Source organism: Haliotis rubra, unplaced genomic scaffold (assembly GCF_003918875.1).
Source record: "Haliotis rubra isolate DU_JTF1 unplaced genomic scaffold, ASM391887v1 Scf265, whole genome shotgun sequence".
Lineage (NCBI taxonomy): Eukaryota > Metazoa > Mollusca > Gastropoda > Lepetellida > Haliotidae > Haliotis > Haliotis rubra.
This window is the reverse complement of record NW_025766725.1, coordinates 234,622-254,356: the sequence shown is the minus strand read 5'-3', so window position 1 is coordinate 254,356 and position 19,735 is coordinate 234,622. Positions and strand designations below refer to the sequence as shown.

General features: G+C 42.9%; 1 protein-coding gene across 1 annotated transcript in view; it reads left to right on the top strand.

Moving 5' to 3' along the window:
* Positions 1–10,519: 10,519 nt before the first annotated feature.
* Positions 10,520–19,735, top strand: part of LOC124280322 — a 100,336-nt gene continuing 91,120 nt past the window's right edge. Inside the window, 1 exon segment of the mRNA XM_046716218.1 lies at positions 10,520–10,589. The gene's annotated coding sequence lies outside the window, so the exon portion shown is untranslated.

Sequence of the window (19,735 nt, the reverse complement as noted above, 5' to 3'; positions counted from 1 at the left end):
GAATGTTGCTACAAGCGGCGTAAAACTATACTCACTCACTTTTAGTGACATTTCAGATATCTTTTGAAAATAGTTTTGAAAGTTTGGCTCACATGAAGCAGATCTTGTTGTACGCTACTTGTCTTTTCTCAGTTTGTTCTTAAAGGAACTATGTCAAGCATTTTCGACATTATTTTGGCCTATATTTTATGTATTGGGGGCATATGCACTCACTTTAGCTTCCTATTGATGCAATAAAAGACTTATTATCCCTTACGACTTGCCTGAAATCGATAACTGAAAGCTCGAGGCGAACAGCTTCCAAACAGATAACACTTGCCATATATGGAATGTAAACCATTGCTCCGTACATCGAAAACTGTCGCAAGCGGTGTTGTCGGTGTTTGCCGAACTGGTTTCAATCACAAGTTGTACATAGGGGTTTGCTTGAAATAGATTGACCAGTAAAGGGCGCGAGGTCGATTTAATGCAGCGTTGCATTAATTTGTTCAAACATTTTAATTTAATATTGTAATCTAAATACGTAATTTTTTTGGGAATAGATTATATGGTAGCATCCCTGAGGGCTGATAGTTAGTATTTAAATATTTTTAGAGAAGTGTGGTGTGACATTGTGCCTTTCAGGACTTTTTTTGAAGGACTGGTTTTGGTCCTCTTGTGATTGTATAGTGTTAGTCTGGGAACTGGGTGGCAGGACAATTACTGATAATACCTGTATACATATAGCATTAGCTCCACAATAAATGCGGTAGTGGGACCTAGTAGTGATGCCTCCATGGTGTAGTGGTTAGAGAGACCCCCCGGAGAGCGAAAGGTCGCGGGTTCGATCCCCAACCGTGTCATACCAAAAGACGTTAAAATATGGTACTTGTTGGTCCCTGCCTGGCGCTCGGCATTAATGGGTACAACAAGGACTGGTCGGCTCGAAGTCAGTATAATGTGTTTGAGTGGGGTATTCATGCTTCACTGCGGCATGGTATCTCAGTGGGCTAGCACTATAAAACCAGCTTAAGTCTGGGCTAGTACAAGCAGCCGCACACACACATGCACACGCATGCACATCGTCATATGAGCGAAATATTCTCAAGCACGACGTTAAACCCAATTTCACCTCACCTCACCTTTCTATTTTAACTTGTTATGGTGTAGGTGTATTCTCCCAAGTCAGTTCAGTGAAACGTTTTCAGAATCATCATGGCCACTCACCACTATGTGTTTGGTATTAACAAGGACTTGTGAAGATCCGGGTAAGAATTGGTCTTCAGCGTCCTAGACTTGTTAGAGCTGAATAAGGGGATCGGGTGGTCAGACTTGCTGATTGGTTGATGCATGTCATCATGTCCCAATTGTGAAGGTTGATGCTCATGACGTCAATCACTGGATTGTCTTGTGAAGACCAATTATTTACATACTGCTGTAGAACTGCTGAATAGGGTCTTAATCAACAGACAAACCAACCATGGTAGAGGATACAGCCAGGATTCTCACAGGTAGGTTGTAGCGTGTTTAACTCCGCATTCAACAATATTCAGCTGTATCTAGTTTGGCTTGAACGGAATTGTGTCTTGACCACACAAACAAGTGTTTGAAGTTATGAGCAAAAATCATAAGTGAGTGAGTGAGTTTAGTCTCAGTGTTTCACCACTTTTAGCATTATTCCACCAATATCAGAGTGGGGGACACCAGAAATGGGCTTCACACATTGTACGCATGTGGGGAATCGAACCTGGTCATCAGCGTGACGAGCAAACACTTTAACCACTGGGCCTACTCCCCTACCCTATCTCACCAACTCACTTACCCTATCAGCTGGACATTTTATCACCTGCTATGACCAGCCAAAGCAGCTGGCACATTTATTCTTAGTTGTACTTACCACTATGTCAGAAGTAGTCCTGGGGATATGGTTGGGCAACAGCTGGTGCGGCAGGACAGTTGTGTCAGTGATATTACACGAAACAATCATTTGTGGAATTGTGTAGTTACAAAATAACACTAAAAAGTGTTTAATCAATGTTGAATCCCTCAAAATGTAAGAACTGGATAGATTTACCTCCATTCTTTTAAAGCAGACCATTCGGCAGGTATATTCAGTGCAGTGAGCAGTGACCAACTAATTACTTCAAATGTTGTTATCCCGATCGTGCTTCACTGTGGTGGTAAATAGTTCATTGTTATTGGCTTCCCTGAACCTATATTTTATAGTACACCTCCAGAATAATTTTGAATTAATAATGAGAAAGCCACCAAACTGGATAAACTTTTCATACTGTTTGAATATAATTAATGAAATTGTAAGTTCTGGCATAGTCATTGAATGACACACTGACAATGTGTCGTCAATATACTGGCACCAGAAATAAGTGGATTAATATAGTTTTATGCCATGTATAAAATCCCTTTTGTCTTATCACTTCAAGCATTATTCCTAAAAAACCACAATGAGAAAATTTGATGTTAAATGGTTGCAGTTAATTTTAGTAAATAGAATAACATCATTTTCCTGGGGTGAGAGTCGACCTGATGGATTAGGTGATCAGGCTGGGTAACTTTCTTGTCTTGGTGCTGGATCGTTGCTCATAATACCATTCACTGGTTTGTCTGGCTCAGATCCCTCATGTAGAACACAGCTGACTGCAGGGTTCACCAAGTATAGAACACTGATTACAGATGGCAACAGCTGCTTGGTGACAGGAATAAATATTGGGCCTGGAGCAACACAAAACAGCATAGGTTTAATTGTGGACATAAGCAGACTGGTAAACTAACAACAAGTATCTGAAATGAACATACTTTAAATTCGAACCCGGGTCTTCGGCGTGACGAGCCAACGCTTTAACCACTAGGCTACCTCACCGCCCCTATTACCAACCAATGCTGATGAATTGCCACAGTGTATGTTGATTCTGATAACACATTTAATCTACAGCTGCTTATAACATCTGTTGGGGCGGTGGAGTTAGCCTAGTTGTTAAAGCGTTCTTTCGTCGCGCTGAAGATCTGGGTTCGATTCCTCACATGGGTACAATTTGTAAAGTTCATTTCTGGTGCCCCCCGCCGTGATATTGCTGGGATATTGCTTAACGCGGCATAAGATTTAATTAACTGACTACTCACTCTAACATCTGTGTTTTAGCAAACACATTCTGTGCTGTGTTCATCAGTTCCGCACAAATTGTCGCAATGTACTTATTTACAACCCTAAAGAGGTTAAGACCATTGGGATGTTTTATATGACTAAAGCAATTTGTCTTCACACCATACAGCTCCTCGCGCCAGCTCCTCGTTGTTCTTATAGTTGAGCTTCACCTAGTGTTAGACATTATGACGTGTTACGTGGTATTACGTATTCGTCCCATGTGACCCTCAACCAGAAACCCGACCTACAGGTTATAGATAACTGACAGCCTCAAAGTCTGACACGTGTGTTTTGCCAGTGTGAACTTATGACGGGGCGCTACCTGTAAATCCTTCAAATCTACCGAGGGATTACGTGTACAAAATTCGTGAGTGGGCGGAGCTTATATGACCACGTGTAGGGCACAACAGGCACCTGCCTACAGCAACTTCTCTGTGACATTGTCATGTGCCATGTCTGTATGTTTGTCTGTCTATCCAGTTAACCAAAACATAAAAGTACAGGGCATGTTCACATCAGTCTTATCCGAGACAATATATCTGGTCTCTGGTCTTATTTACGTTAAATAAGTTTGTGTTATACTTGAACCCTGTCCAAGTTGACTTAGCGATCCACGTTTGTTATCAGCTTAGCCAATGGGACAACAAGCTAGAATAACGGCCAGTGTGAGGTTAATAAGTGGGAGATGTTCTATATCCTATATCGATCGGGTGGCCTAAGGTCGGTATGTGGGTCGGGGGATGATATGGGGTACGGTATGAGAAAAAGACATGCAATATAAGTTTTCGATACTCTGATTCACCTCTGATGCACCCACCTTGAGAAAAGAATTGGCCGGTGAAATCTCGCACATGTTCAACGAAGATATTGAAAAAGTATCAAACTTTGTTCTAACTGTGGAAAGACATCAGTATAGATGTTAGTGAGTGAGTTGGATTTTACGCCGCTTTTAGCGATATTCCAGTTATATGGTTTAACATATTTTATTCCATTCAAGAAGAAGAAAAAGGATTGGCAAACAAGCCTAATTGTCTTCTATTAATACCGCTCCATAATACATGTATTATGCGATATCACGGCGGGGGACACCAGAAATGGGCTTCACACATTGTAACCATGTGGGGAATCGAACCAGGGCCTTTAGCGTGACAAGCGAACGCTTTAACCACTAGGCTACCCCACCGCCCCTTTATTATAGACAGATTACGATTCATTTTCAAGGGGTGTATACTCAGGAAATGCCCCATGTCCAGGGATGGAATTGGTCATCAGTAGCCATACCTGTCATAAAAGCCGACTAACGAGATCGGGTGGTCGGGTGACAGTTGTCATTGTATCCCATTTGCGTTTGATCGATGATCATGATGTCAATCACTGGATTATCTGTTCCAGACATGATTAGTTACAGACCGCCGTCATGTAGCTGTGATATTGCTGAGCTAGGCATTTGAACAAAAAAACACTTAGTTCAAGTACTTATTATTGTTGAACTAAACCGACTTACATGTCATATTTAGGACAAGTTCCGATACGGTTTGTCTTTCTATACAATGGGTGGGGAGGTTGTCTAGTTGATGAAGCGTAAAGCCACCCTGACACTTGCACGAATTGCACGCAATTTTGCGTGCCAATGAGTAAATTCGGCGTAAAATGGTGTGAAGTGTGCATAGACTTTGCGGGGCTGCGTACTAGTGCGCAAAGAAAATTTTGAAAATATTAAAAATTCCGGTACGCATAATCTTCCTGCCACTTGCGTGAACTAGTCGTGAACATTGCGCAACCTACTCGCAAAAACTGCGGGCGATGCTTATCAAAACGTGTCAATTTCCGGCCCTGCGCATTGACACGCAGTGTCACGCATTGGCCCGCTTTGATCACGAACTGTGTGCGACATGGTTGCGACAGATTGCTCAAAATTCACAACGTTCTAACTTGTTGTGAAGTGGGCGGGCGGGACTTGTGTATTGTCACGACTTGTTCACGTGGTCATGGCACGACGAGTTCCCGCATAGTTTGCGCAAGGCACGAATAGTTTGCGCATGTCACAAAATTGATACGCATTGTTGGCGCACGAATCAGCGACGACCGCGCACTCGGCAGTGCGTATATAAAAAGCGTGCCCATCGCATGTCCCTACATTCCCGAACTCGTCAACAATTAAGAAGCCTGCCAAGAAGAAGACAACGCGAGGAAGAGCAGGACCAGCAGTCGATAGAAGACTGGAAGAAGAGACCGGACAAGAAACAGACAGAGAGATAGAGACAGAGGTAGCAGAGAGTGAGAGGGATATTTGTACCCCCCTCCCACTCAAGTGGTGATGTTTCTGCACCTCAAGGAGAGCCCCAAGAAGAGACCCAAACACAGCAGAAACAGGGATCAGAGTTAGCAAGAAAGAAATACCGGACTACAAATGGACAGATGAGGGAACTTTGAAGCTGGCCGAATTTGTTAAGCAGCACCCCCCAGCTGTTCGACAAGAAGCAGAAGGATTGGCTGAACGTCACTGCAAAGACCCAATTATGGACATCGAAATGATGTAGCACAGGCTTGTCATCGTTAGGGAGTGGGTCGGATCCAGGCAGTCCGGCTCGGTTGTCCTCGACAGCTTTGTGCAAAGTACAGTTCTTCCATGTTCCTCCATCTGAAGCACCACCCTCTGCCCCAACTTCAACAAACAAGAACTTGTATCTAGCATCTACATGGGCCATCAGCACAATGTTCTGGAAGCCCTTATAATTGTAGTAGAATGATCCTGCTTTGGGTGGCTTCTTTCTATGTAAGGAATTAACTCCGAAGACTCGCCAATATTCGCGCGGCTGGTTGCGTCCGAGGCCGTTAGGCCGAGGACCCACCCACCGCGCGAATATTGGCGAGTCTGAGAAGTTTATTGCCCTTAAACCTAAAATCATACATATTGGCGCCCTAGTTTCATAACTCTTGCACCCGAACACAGCAATATTAATATTGGCGTCCTACATCTGGGTAGCACGGTATGCACAATACACACGCTATGAACACGCTCTACTGTGCACGTGGCAGCGTATTGGAGGGATACAAAACAAACGAAATATTTTACTGCATCCACTTCACCAGATGTTTTCAACCATGTCAGGCGAATGGGGTTCTTTATGCTATGTCTTTGTCACTGAAAATTAATACATTTTCCGAAGCTTTTGAAAGGAAGTATTTCGAGTGTCAATTTTGATATCACTCTACAAGGGGACAAAAATCATGTAGATACAGTTGGGAATAGTTCTTCGGATGAGGAATTGCTGCGTGAGTCGCAAAACTTAGAACGGGAATTTGACCAAATGAATAGTTCACCAGATGATGAACTGATGCTTGCTTCTCAGCAGATAGAAAAAGAAAGTGAACAAACAACTACCAAACGTTTTGGCAACCCTCTCTCAGTTTCTGAATATCAAAGCTTGGAAAATCTCGCAAAAATATAAAAATACAGAAAAGATTCCTGACAACGTGAAAGAGATGGGTTTGAATCCCAGTTAGGGAGCAAATTATTAAGTATTTCTGATGAAGATCTGAATAGGACGCTGAGTCTGTTTGTCACAGCAGTAAGGAACCAAAGGAGTGAGTGAGTTTAGTTTTACGCCGCACTCAGCAATATTCCAGCTATATGGCGGCGGTCTGTAAATAATCGAGTCTGGACCTGACAATCCAGTGATCTACGGCATGAGCATCGATCTGCGCAATTGGAAACCGATGACGTGTCAACCAAGTCAGCGAGCCTGACCACCCCGATCCCATTAGTCGTCTCTTACGACAAGCATGGGTTACTGAAGGCCAATATTCTAACCCGGACCTTCACGGGGAAGGAACCAAAGGGGAGGTCAATACAAGGGCAAAATAATTCATGAGATTCTTTTTTCGATGCAGAGATTCTTGCGCCAAAGTGGTCTAGATGTTAACCTAACCACCGATTTTCTTTTAGGGGTTTAAGAACCAGTTTAGACGCTAAAATGTAATCACTCGCACGGGCTGGTTTTGGCATGCATAGAAGACTAGGCAAGCTAGCGTCATCACACCACAGGAGGAGGATGCATTGTGGGAGTCGGGTTTGCTTGGGGATGACAACCCGGAAAAATTGCTTGAAACCGCTTTATATTTGAATGGGCCGTTGTCCATATAGACTTGACCAAAAGTACATGTCATTGAGGTGAGTGAATAATATGGTGATTACATAAAAAATTTAAATTTAAAAAAAAAATGAAATTCATATCGTTTTAAAAAGATAGTTTGTTTAGAGTTGAGTTGAGTTGGGCTTTACGTCACATCGGCATTATTCCAGCCATATAGTGACGAGAACAAGTCTGCATTAATAAACATTGTAAGTACAGAATCAAAATGGGTTTTATTTCAAAAACATATATTCATTAAAAAAACATGACGACGGCTACAGTGCAGCTTGTATGCAATGTATGTACAACTTGACTGCAGGCTAGTGGGTTGTGCCTAAGGCACTTTAAACCAGTACCTCACCGCCCATGGACGTTATTAATAAGTGAGGTAGCCTACTGGTTATAGTGCCTGCGGCACAATGTGTCAAGCCCATGCGTTGTGTCCTCCCATGTAATAAATGGATGAAAACATTGAGTTTGTTTCTGTATATCAGTAATGGGGATTTTACTGTTTGGATTCAGCGTTAGGACAGGGTCAGCAATAGGGCGTCAGTATTTGAAAGTAGGGCGCCAATACACGCGATAAAGTCGCAAATATACGAAGCTAGGTCGCCAATAAACGAAAGAAACGGGCTTCCCATTCCATCCTTATTGGAGGGATATGTCGTGTAATAGAGGCAATTTTAGGTTTAAAGCAAGGCGCTTGCCGTCCACAGCCCCCAGACAGTTATGGTAAATCCATCTGGAACTAAAACCTTCAGCAACCTCCTTCCTCTCCTCTTCAGTTAGGGGGCACCTGGTACTTCGTCCTTGTAGACCTCAATGATGGCTTTGCAGACCTCTGGTAGGAACTTTCCGATTGTAGTAGCTTCAAGTCTGAAGCTGTACTGTAGACTTGCATAGGAATTACCAGTGGCTGGGAAGCGAGGAGTGGTTGCCAGCTTGAGTCTCAGCGGTTCTCTCATGAATGTGGTCTTCTTCTCAAGATTAGGGGTTAACTTCTCCACCATGTCTTGGAAAATGGGGGAATTCTCAGGTAATTTCTGTAGCCCCTTGGATGGAGTTCGGTCAATAACTGATCATAATGTCCGAAGTGATGTCTTCTAGTCAACCATTTCCTCACCCACACTGTCCTTGCTTTCCTTTTTCTAGTTGGGATCTTCTTCTTCTTTGGCCTGCTCTTGCTGCATTTGGTGGTCTTCAAGAAGTAATAGAGCTTCACCTGCGAGATATAGACACCTTTTCTATTCTGCAATTAGAGCTTGTTCTCTGGTGTTCAACATCTTGTAGGTCCACAACAAAGCATGAATCTGGGGTGATGCCTGCTATTTATATAGCGTGCGATAGCGTGCCAAAGCGTGATAATGCGCTCCATTTTTGATCACGCATTGCGTGCCAAGTGCGTAACTTATGCGTAAACAGGACGTGAACAGTTTCTAAATTACACGCATTGCCACGACGAATTGCGCGGCGGTGCAGGGTCAAAATTCGTGCAAGTGTCGATGGCTTAAGCATGTTTGTGGTGTCCCCCCACTGTGATATTGTTTACATATTGCTAAAAGCGGAGAAATACAACTCACTCACTTTCTCCTACAATACCAGGGGCGGATACAGCTTTTTGAGAAAGAGGGTCAGCACGCATCATTTTTGCGAGAGTTTCAGTAGTCATTTAATAAACCTTTAGGACAAAAGGGCGGGTGCGCACCCCTGCACACACCCTTCTCGAATCCGCCTATGAATATGTGTTATTTGGCTGGTTTTTGATATACATTATACAGGACATTTATCAGTTATAGATATTGATATTGTCCATTGTGGGTTGCAACGACCACTTGAAGCATCAGTAACCAGACTTATATTTTACGCGCGCAATGTCGTCAAGCGTTGGCACGTTATTGATTGAAGTGGGTGTAAAATCTCTCATGTTATTTGTCGGACGCAGGGGCGTGGGAACGGTTTTCAGAGAGTGTGTGAGGAAAGAGGGTTTTTTGTGTGCTAATTTATAAAAAAGTATTGAAAATCAAATGAAATTGTAGTTATGGTAAGGTAGATATGGTTTCGTCTTGACGAGGAATATCTATTTTATCTAAGGCGCCAGGCTAGTGATCCAGCGAGGTTGAGGTGTCGGGATCGAGCCCACCTGTGACCAGGTGTAAAAACCTTGGAGTCAACTTTGTGTGCAGACTCTTTCAGTGTTGTCACAACCCCTAGTGTACAGTACACAACCCTGTGCACTTAAAAGAACCCACGAATCCGTTGGTATTTGACCAGATGGTGGCCACATGAATACGTGCAAACACCTAGTTGCGGGTACAGCAACGTGCAGTGAACATGGACAAAGTACTGTGACTATGTGTCCCAGTCCACCCAGCTGTGAATGAGTACCTCGTTAGGATGAGAAAGCCACAATAACTCGGTGCGCCTAGTGGCTGCAAGAGTTGTATACTCCCCAGGGAGTTGAGATTGATAATGCGATGTGCCGTTGAGATTGACATCCAATGATCGAGGGAAAAATACCAGCGCCTTGAGCATGCACTAGTGCGTGGATATGTGCGCTATATAAATATCCTATAATAATAATAATAATAATAATAATAATAATAATACTACTTTTGACAGGAATGTGATTGACAAGATTAAGGAAAAGCATGATAAATATGCGGACCTCGCCTTTGAAATGTCTCGCTTGCATCCTAAGTACACTGTCGTCAGGCTCCCCATTGTTCTCGGTGCCCTTGGTTTGGTACTTCCTGATCTCTTGGCGCAGATCAGGAGAGTGCCCGGGTTCTCCACCGGGAGCAGCTCTTCTGACACTCTGGGTAATGCAGAAGGCTGCAGTGTTGGGGAGCCTTCATATTCTCGGAAAGTTCTTGGTGGGTTCGACTAGGCAGCGTTTCCTGGGGAGAAGTCCCATTCGCTATCTGGGCTGCGTGTAGAGGGGGGCCCTGAGCTGATGATGAGCCTTACCAGCCTGACTGTGCCAGGATCACCCGAACCCTCTCTGCTGCATACAATCTTTAATCTGTAAAACATAATAATAATAATAATGATAAAATTTTAGTCAAGATCACGTCACATATTTCCGTATTGAACAAAAGAGTTAGGGATCTTGAATATTTTGGGGTATCTTTTTGAATTGGAGAAATGTGCTTGTGGCGACACTATTTTGTTTTGAATGGGTGGTATGACCGCTCGAATCTCACGTTTTGCACGTGCAGATTGTATGAGCGCATGAGCTTTGGAGCGAATACGCAGACGACAACTTGCAGCACACTTGTGGATGGACGGTGGGATTCCAAGAGGTCAAGTTACAGGTTTGTTTGATTTAGTTTGGAAATCAGTAGGTTAATTGGTGGGTTATTGGTTCGAGACTAAAATAGTTGAGCAGGTTCTCAGTTCCCGATGAGGTAACGTAAAGATCGGGGAGACCGTGTCACTGCTGTGACATTCGTTACCACTCGAGTCATTCCGGCACACGCCGTCTTTCACGATCTGAAAATAGATCTCTGAGGTCACGTGAAACTATTGTAAACTAGGCCGACCTCACGAGCACATGGTCGTCACGTGATTCGCGCTTGCAATCGACAGTCGTTTTTCCCCCTTTAACCTATATGGGATAAAAACATCAACAAATAATGTTAAATTATTGAACTTTTCATTTTGATATTTCTGAACAAGGCATGTGGACCAGAAAGGATACTGACCAAGTTTACCAGAATGTAGGCTACCCATATTTTGTATAAGTTAGAGGACTCGTACCCATGTACTACACTGCATGCATGTCTCTAAATTTAGTGTATCTAAACATTACTAATCTTTGCACCATTATAGTTAGTAAAATCCAAAGTAATAACTACATCTTATAATTCACATTGACCTTGAAACAAATATACCCAATACAGCCCATTCAAGTCAAGAATGTGTGGCAAGTCTAGATTTCCCAACTGTCAATAGCATGTCAGTGATGGGTGATAAGAATCATTGTTTTGTTGAAATTCCAAGCAATTATATATAAATATATATATATATCTCACGACTTATACGAAACGAGTGTGGAATTGTGTATTGCCGGAGCGAGAGCGAGGTCAATCCACAATTTTGCACGAGTTTCGTATAAGTCGTATGACACTGCGAGTGTAATAATTTCTTTATTATCCATCTTATTCATGAACATTTGTGCAGTAAAATACGGTAAGCAAGTGTGCCTGCCCTGTTCATTGACGTCACGTTGAATTGTTTAAGTGACGTCACAGACGACGAAATAGAGAAACAATGGTTGCTAGGCAAAAGTGGTATGACACTGGTTATGTTTCACCATATGGATAATAATGAGTAATAATGCACTAAAGTAAGAGGTTGCCGTAATGATTTCCATAGAGACTAAATTTGAAATGAAAACAAATGAAATGGTTTCAGCAGCCGTTGGAATGACTCTCGGTATGGTTGTGTCAACTGAACCTCCTAGATCTGTTCATACAGAAGAATTTCGTGAAATACGCCCAAGAAAGACTCGACGGTCACCTGCTGCAGGTCGGGGTATTGTACACTTTGATTTCGTGCAAGTAGCTTCTTCGCTGGTCAAACCCTAAACAACCCGAAGCGAGTGCACTGGACCTACAACAGTTCGACATCCCATTCGTGACCAACTCGTGTTATTCCGGGACAAGCCGTCTTCTTGGAGGTTACGGAAAGGGGCGAGTGTTGACGAATGTTCGACATCCGTGAAGATCCGGGTTCTTCAGCAACCCTTGCTTAACGTTAGAGGCGACTAACGGAACAGGTGGTCCGGCTCGCCTACTTGGTTGGCACATGTCATCGTATCCCAATTGCATATATCGATGCTCATGCTGCAGATCACTGGATTGACTGGTCCAGACTCGATTTTCTAAAGACCGACGCCATTTAGTAGGAATGCTAATGCTTGGGGCATTTACAACACTCAAAACAAATTGTACACAGAAATATAACCGAAGCGTCATAAAATCAGTATCTCTCCGGTTACGAAGTTTACCCGGAAATGTAATGAACACGGGGAAGGTATTTTGCATCCATCCTGGTTCCTGGGCCTCTCATTAGTTTATATAGAGGCCCTCTATATAAACTAATGAGAGGCCCGGGAACCAGGATGTTTTGCATCCACAATTAAGGAGGAAATACATTGATCAGCCTCAAGTGAACGTAGTCAGAGTCCCTAACTTGTAATCGGTCTTATGTATTGCGATATAATATTTGTAAATCGATGTTTCGTGTCGCGAGCCTCGAATCGTGATACAGTGCTGTTACACGACAAGCGTCTTTCCTTGTGTAGGATCGTCCCTGGACTATTGCTTAGTCTCTGAATCTACATAATTTTGATATAAACAAAAAATTCCATATAAATCGGAAAGGACACCAATGAAATGGGAGATTCAGAACCTGGGGAAATCAAGACTAATGAGATGACTGAACAAAACTCGTTTGTTTTGTAAAAAAATGAAACCTTCATAAACAACTACACGGTTAGAACAATGTGATTAGTAATTCACCCTTGGTTATAACACATAGGTTATCATGCGATATAACACTATACGAGGCTGACATTGTAATTAGTAATTCATTCTTGGTTATAACACATTGGTTATCATTCGATATAACACTATACGAGGCTGACATTGTGATTAGTAATTCATCCTTGGTTATAACACATAGGTTATCACGCGATATAACACTATACGAGGCTGACATTGTGATTAGTAATTCATCCTTGGTTATAACACATTGGTTATCATGTGATGTAACACTGTACGAGGCTGACGTGATTAGTAATTCATTCTTGGTTATAACACATAGGTTATCACGCGATATAACACTAAACGAGGCTGACATTGTGATTAGTAATTCATTCTTGGTTATAACACATTGGTTATCATGCGATATAACACTAAACGAGGCTGACATTGTGATTAGTAATTCATCCTTGGTTATAACACATTGGTTATCATGCGATATAACACTATACGAGGCTGACATTGTGATTAGTAATTCATCCTTGGTTATAACACATTGGTTATCATGCGATATAACACTATACGAGGCTGACATTGTGATTAGTAATTCATCCTTGGTTATAACACATTGGTTATCATGATATAACACTATTACGAGGCTGACATTGTGATTAGTAATTCATCCTTGGTTATAACACATAGGTTATCACGCGATATAACACTAAACGAGGCTGACATTGTGATTAGTAATTCATCCTTGGTTATAACACATTGGTTATCATGCGATATAACACTATACGAGGCTGACATTGTGATTAGTAATTCATCCTTGGTTATAACACATAGGTTATCACGCGATATAACACTAAACGAGGCTGACATTGTGATTAGTAATTCATTCTTGGTTATAACACATTGGTTATCATGCGATATAACACTATACGAGGCTGACATTGTGATTAGTAATTCATCCTTGGTTATAACACATAGGTTATCACGCGATATAACACTATACGAGGCTGACATTGTGATTAGTAATTCATCCTTGGTTATAACACATTGGTTATCATTCGATATAACACTATACGAGGCTGACATTGTGATTAGTAATTCATCCTTGGTTATAACACATAGGTTATCATGTGATGTAACACTGTACGAGGCTGACATTGTGATTAGTAATTCATTCTTGGTTATAACACATTGGTTATCATGCGATATAACACTATACGAGGCTGACATTGTGATTAGTAATTCATCCGTGGTTATAACACATTGGTTATCACGCGATATAACACTAAACGAGGCTGACATTGTGATTAGTAATTCATTCTTGGTTATAACACATTGGTTATCATGCGATATAACACTATACGAGGCTGACATTGTGATTAGTAATTCATCCTTGGTTATAACACATAGGTTATCACGCGATATAACACTATACGAGGCTGACATTGTGATTAGTAATTCATCCTTGGTTATAACACATTGGTTATCATGCGATATAACACTATACGAGGCTGACATTGTGATTAGTAATTCATCCTTGGTTATAACACATTGGTTATCATGCGATATAACACTAAACGAGGCTGACATTGTGATTAGTAATTCATCCTTGGTTATAACACACTGGTTATCATGCGATATAACACTATACGAGGCTGACATTGTGATTAGTAATTCATCCTTGGTTATAACACGCTGGCCATCATGCGATATAACACTATACCAGGCTGACTGAGTTTGGTTTTACGCCGCTTTTAGCAATATTCCAGCAATATCACGGCGGGGGACACCAGAAATGGGCTTCACTCATGTGGGGATTCGAACCCGGGTCTTCGGCGTGACGAGCCAACGCTTTAACCACTAGGCAACCCCACCGCCCCTAACACTATACGAGGTTGACATTGTGATTAGTTATTTTCTGGCAGGCGTTTGACTGGTATATTGCTAAGGGTGGAAAACAGCAGGCAAACGTAGTCTGTCTCAGTCCCTGAACCCCATTATTTCCCCTACTGCCTAGCCCTCCCTGCAATGTAGTCTGTCTCACAGTTCCTGAACCCCATTATTTCCCCTACTGCCTAGCCCTCCCTGCAATGTAGTCTGTCTCTCACAGTCCCTGAACCACATTATTTCCCCTACTGCCTAGCCCTCCCTGCAATGTAGTCTGTCTCACAGTCCCAGAACCACATTATTTCCCCTACTGCCTAGCCCTCCGTGCAATGTAGTCTGTCTCCATCCCTGAACCACATTATTTCCCCTACTGCCTAGCCCTCCCTGCAATGTAGTCTGTCTCAGTCCCTGAACCACATTATTTCCCCTACTGCCTAGCCCTCCCTGCAATGTAGTCTGTCTCAGTCCCTGGACCACATTATTTCCCCCCTACTGCCTAGCCCTCCCTGCAATGTAGTCTGTCTCAGTCCCTGAACCACATTATTTCCCCTACTGCCTAGCCCTCCCTGCAATGTAGTCTGTCTCAGTCCCTGAACCACATTATTTCCCCTACTGCCTAGCCCTCCCTGCAATGTAGTCTGTCTCAGTCCCTGAACCACATTATTTCCCCTACTGCCTAGCCCTCCCTGCAATGTAGTCTGTCTCACAGTCCCTGAACCCCATTATTTCCCCTACTGCCTAGCCCTCCCTGCAATGTAGTCTGTCTCACAGTCCCTGAACCACATTATTTCCCCTACTGCCTAGCCCTCCCAGCAATGTAGTGTGTCTCACAGTCCCAGAACCACATTATTTCCCCTACTGCCTAGCCCTCCGTGCAATGTAGTCTGTCTCCATCCCTGAACCACATTATTTCCCCTACTGCCTAGCCCTCCCTGCAATGTAGTCTGTCTCAGTCCCTGAACCACATTATTTCCCCTACTGCCTAGCCCTCCCTGCAATGTAGTCTGTCTCAGTCCCTGGACCACATTATTTCCCCCTACTGCCTAGCCCTCCCTGCAATGTAGTCTGTCTCAGTCCCTGAACCACATTATTTCCCCCCCACTACTGCCTAGCCCTCCCTGCAATGTAGTCTGTCTCAGTCCCTGAACCACATTATTTCCCCTACTGCCTAGCCCTCCCTGCAATGTAGTCTGTCTCAGTCCCTGGACCACATTATTTCCCCTACTGCCTAGCCCTCCCTGCAATGTAGTCTGTCTCAGTCCCTGAACCACATTATTTCCCCTACTGCCTAGCCCTCCCTGCAATGTAGTCTGTCTCAGTCCCTGAACCACATTATTTCCCCTACTGCCTAGCCCTCCCTGCAATGTAGTCTGTCTCAGTCCCTGGACCACATTATTTCCCCTACTGCCTAGCCCTCCCTGCAATGTAGTCTGTCTCAGTCCCTGAACCACATTATTTCCCCTACTGCCTAGCCCTCCCTGCAATGTGTAGTCTGTCTCAGTCCCTGAACCACATTATTTCCCCTACTGCCTAGCCCTCTCCTGCAATGTAGTCTGTCTCAGTCCCTGAACCACATTATTTCCCCTACTGCCTAGCCCTCCCTGCAATGTAGTCTGTCTCAGTCCCTGGACCACATTATTTCCCCTACTGCCTAGCCCTCCCTGCAATGTAGTCTGTCTCAGTCCCTGAACCACATTATTTCCCCTACTGCCTAGCCCTCCCTGCAATGTAGTCTGTCTCAGTCCCTGAACCACATTATTTCCCCTACTGCCTAGCCCTCCCTGCAATGTAGTCTGTCTCAGTCCCTGAACCACATTATTTCCCCTACTGCCTAGCCCTCCCTGCAATGTAGTCTGTCTCAGTCCCTGGACCACATTATTTCCCCTACTGCCTAGCCCTCCCTGCAATGCTAAAGCCGTAAAGGAAGCAAGTCTAGATTTCCTCAGGTTCTGAATCTCCCAACTCACTATGGCCCCTTTTCAATTTAAATGGGTTTATTTGTTACTATCAAAGTTATATATATTCATGGACTAAACGTTAGTCTACAGGCAAACGCTAATGTTATCGTCTAGGCATAGAATGAAAACAGGCATGAAATCTTTTACAATGGTTTCCCTTTAAGAAAGACAATAAATACATGTTTCAGTAATCATCGTCGTCGTATATTTAAACTAACCAGGGCTACTTAATCTATAAAGATTGTTATATTTCAAGGGCGGTGGGGTAGCCTAGTGGTTAAAGCGTTGGCTCGTCACGCCGAAGACCCGTGTTCGATTCCCCACATGGGCACAATGTGTTAAGCCCATTTCTGGTGTCCCCCGCCGTGATATTGCTGGAATATTGCTAAAAGCGGCGTAAAACTAAACTCAGTCAGTCAGTCAGTGTTATATTTCAAAGCATATTGTGACAAAATCCAGCAAAGTCAAGCCGTGCATACGAGAACAGCTGTCCTCGTGGGCTGGCTTTTGACAACTGGGCGTCTACATACTTTCAAATAACACCCAAACCTTTTCCTTTTCGTGCAAATCTTTCAAAAAACATTCTCTTGTTCCTGCTAAAAGAAGGACATGTAACAATGTCATGATAAGCTTTGCTCGCTGGTCATTGTCCGAGTGGCTTCGGGAACGGTAAAACACAATTCAAGCGATAATTATCAGCGTTCTTTTCATTCGTATTATACTAATAATACACTTTATTAACTATTTCCGTTAATTTCTATTCATTAAGGTGGGAACTACAAATAGTATCAGTGGTTTTGTTATCATTGTATATCAGCTGGTTTCATAAATAAATATGTGGTTTGGAGACCGCCCCCAAATGACCAGAGTGGACAGCTGTTTGAGGGGCAATGTCGTATTTACGAGATAGGACAACGTTTCCGGATGATGGAGGCGTTGGAGACGCATCATGTGACTGTTGTCGATAGAAGGAAAGTCGGACGTGACCTCCGAACGCAAACGTGGTCTTACTACAAGGAAAACTTCTAACTCCTATTCTTTTCTTTGAGGGTGTTGAAAAAAATCGAGCACCTGTTAAATCGTTTAGAGTTTAACCTGAGAGCGGATTCCTTGTCATCTGCTTGTTTGCTAAACCTTTGTTTGTTTTCGGTTTTGAACAAGTTAAAAACAACTAGAGGGTTTTATTCAAAATTACCTTTAATCTTCTTAGAACGCCTGTTTAAGACTTCGTAAAATTAATTATAGGTGGGCGTGAGTCAGTTTATTCTTTTTAGAATACTAAAAGCCGATCTTCCGCCATGTTCCATTTGGCTTTTAAATTCCAAAAGCTTAGTTTTCGTATTTATGTAAATTTTCTTCCTGTAATTCCATGTTTTTGGGAAATCACAAAAACATTTCGGGTTCTATACTCTTACATAGTTTCATGTTTTCATTGTACGTAATTTCTATTTGGTGATGCTTTTCCCTCAGGCTTGGTCTAAATTATTTTTGAAAACTTGCGTAAAATGTGACTTTATCTGTTACTCATTTTTGGGACATTAAAACCACTAAGGTGTTATATGGAATATTTGTTTCTAAACATACCAGGTCCATATGCTTGTATGAAAATGAAGCACCCGAACTATACCCCAATAAAGCGGAGGGTGGGATCATGGCTCACTTGCAGGGTGCGACACCTCCGCACATCACTATCACTTACCCTGGCTAAAACACAAACATCGCCCTCTCCGCCCATCCTCCCTGCTCTCTCCACACACGCACGCACGCGCGTATATACGTACACGACTACATCAACATTTGTACCCAATCCCACAACATGCACGCATGCTAATGTACATGAGAGAACTGCACTAATAAGTACATACATGTATACCCACAAAACAACAGCATCCTCCTCCCCTCCCTACACACACAAAAAACACACATACACGTGTGCAGGCTCATACAACTGCAGTACCCACAAATTACCTCCGTGGTCTCGCAGATAGAGCGTCACCTCTTAAAATCCGTGTACTTATTGTTCCCCAGCCAGGTGCTCTGCGTTAATTGGGGGCGGTTGGGTGTGTGTGTGTGTGTTAGCAGGTCTACTCCCATTTGAGAGAACTCCCAGTTGTGAGACTCCCAGTTGTGAGACAGTGGAGTAGGTAAGTAGCAAAGAAAACACACCTTACTCCCCTATCTGATGGAATGGATTACCCCAGCTAATTAGGGATTAGCCATTTAACTGAATCTTGTGGAGGTAGCTTAAAAGATAAAGTAATTAACCTACTCAGGTAAATGGCTTTAAAAAATAAACACTTTGTGGAGGTAACTTCGTGATCAATATGAAAAGTGTCAAAATCTCCAAATATGGACCCGTGTAAAAAAGTGTTTTATAATGACACACAAATATCATAATAACGCAAATCATCAAAATGTCTTAATTAACTCATTAATGAACTATGCCTCCTGTGGGTACTCTTCAGCAACCGGGCTGTTCCCACTTTCATCGTAGGGATGGGGAAGCACCACCTGTGTGCACTGAACCATTAATTAATGTGTCTCACAACTGGGAGTTCTCACAAATGGGAGGACACCTGTTAGCCTAGTGGTTAAAGCGTTGGCTCGTCACGCCGAAGACCCGGGTTCGATTCCCCACATGGGTACAATGTGTGAAGCCCATTTCTGGTTTCCCCCCGCCGGGATATTGCTGGAATATTGCTAAAAGCGGCCTAAAACTAAACTCATTCACTGTATTAATTGGGATTACACAAGGACTAGTCGGCTCGGAGTCAGAATACTGTGTCTAACTGCGTAGCCACGTTCAACTGCGGTATTCTATAACCCAGGGTGGCACAATAAAACAACTTATTACTCACCCGTGGAAGATATCACTGTTTAATAAATCTACAATGTTATTACACATTGTGTAATAACATCGCGTGCTGCCGGAACTGTTTGCACTCGGTCACATGACCCAGTTGTGCGGGCGTAATGCATTCGTTGAATTCTTAGAAAAGAAGTTTCAAGTGCTCTTTGCTCGGTTATGTGTAATAGAATTTATATAAAAAAATAATGTGTTGGTTGAAGTCATTTGGTCCCCTTTTCATACCCCTTGTTTAGTTTTTAAAATAAAAT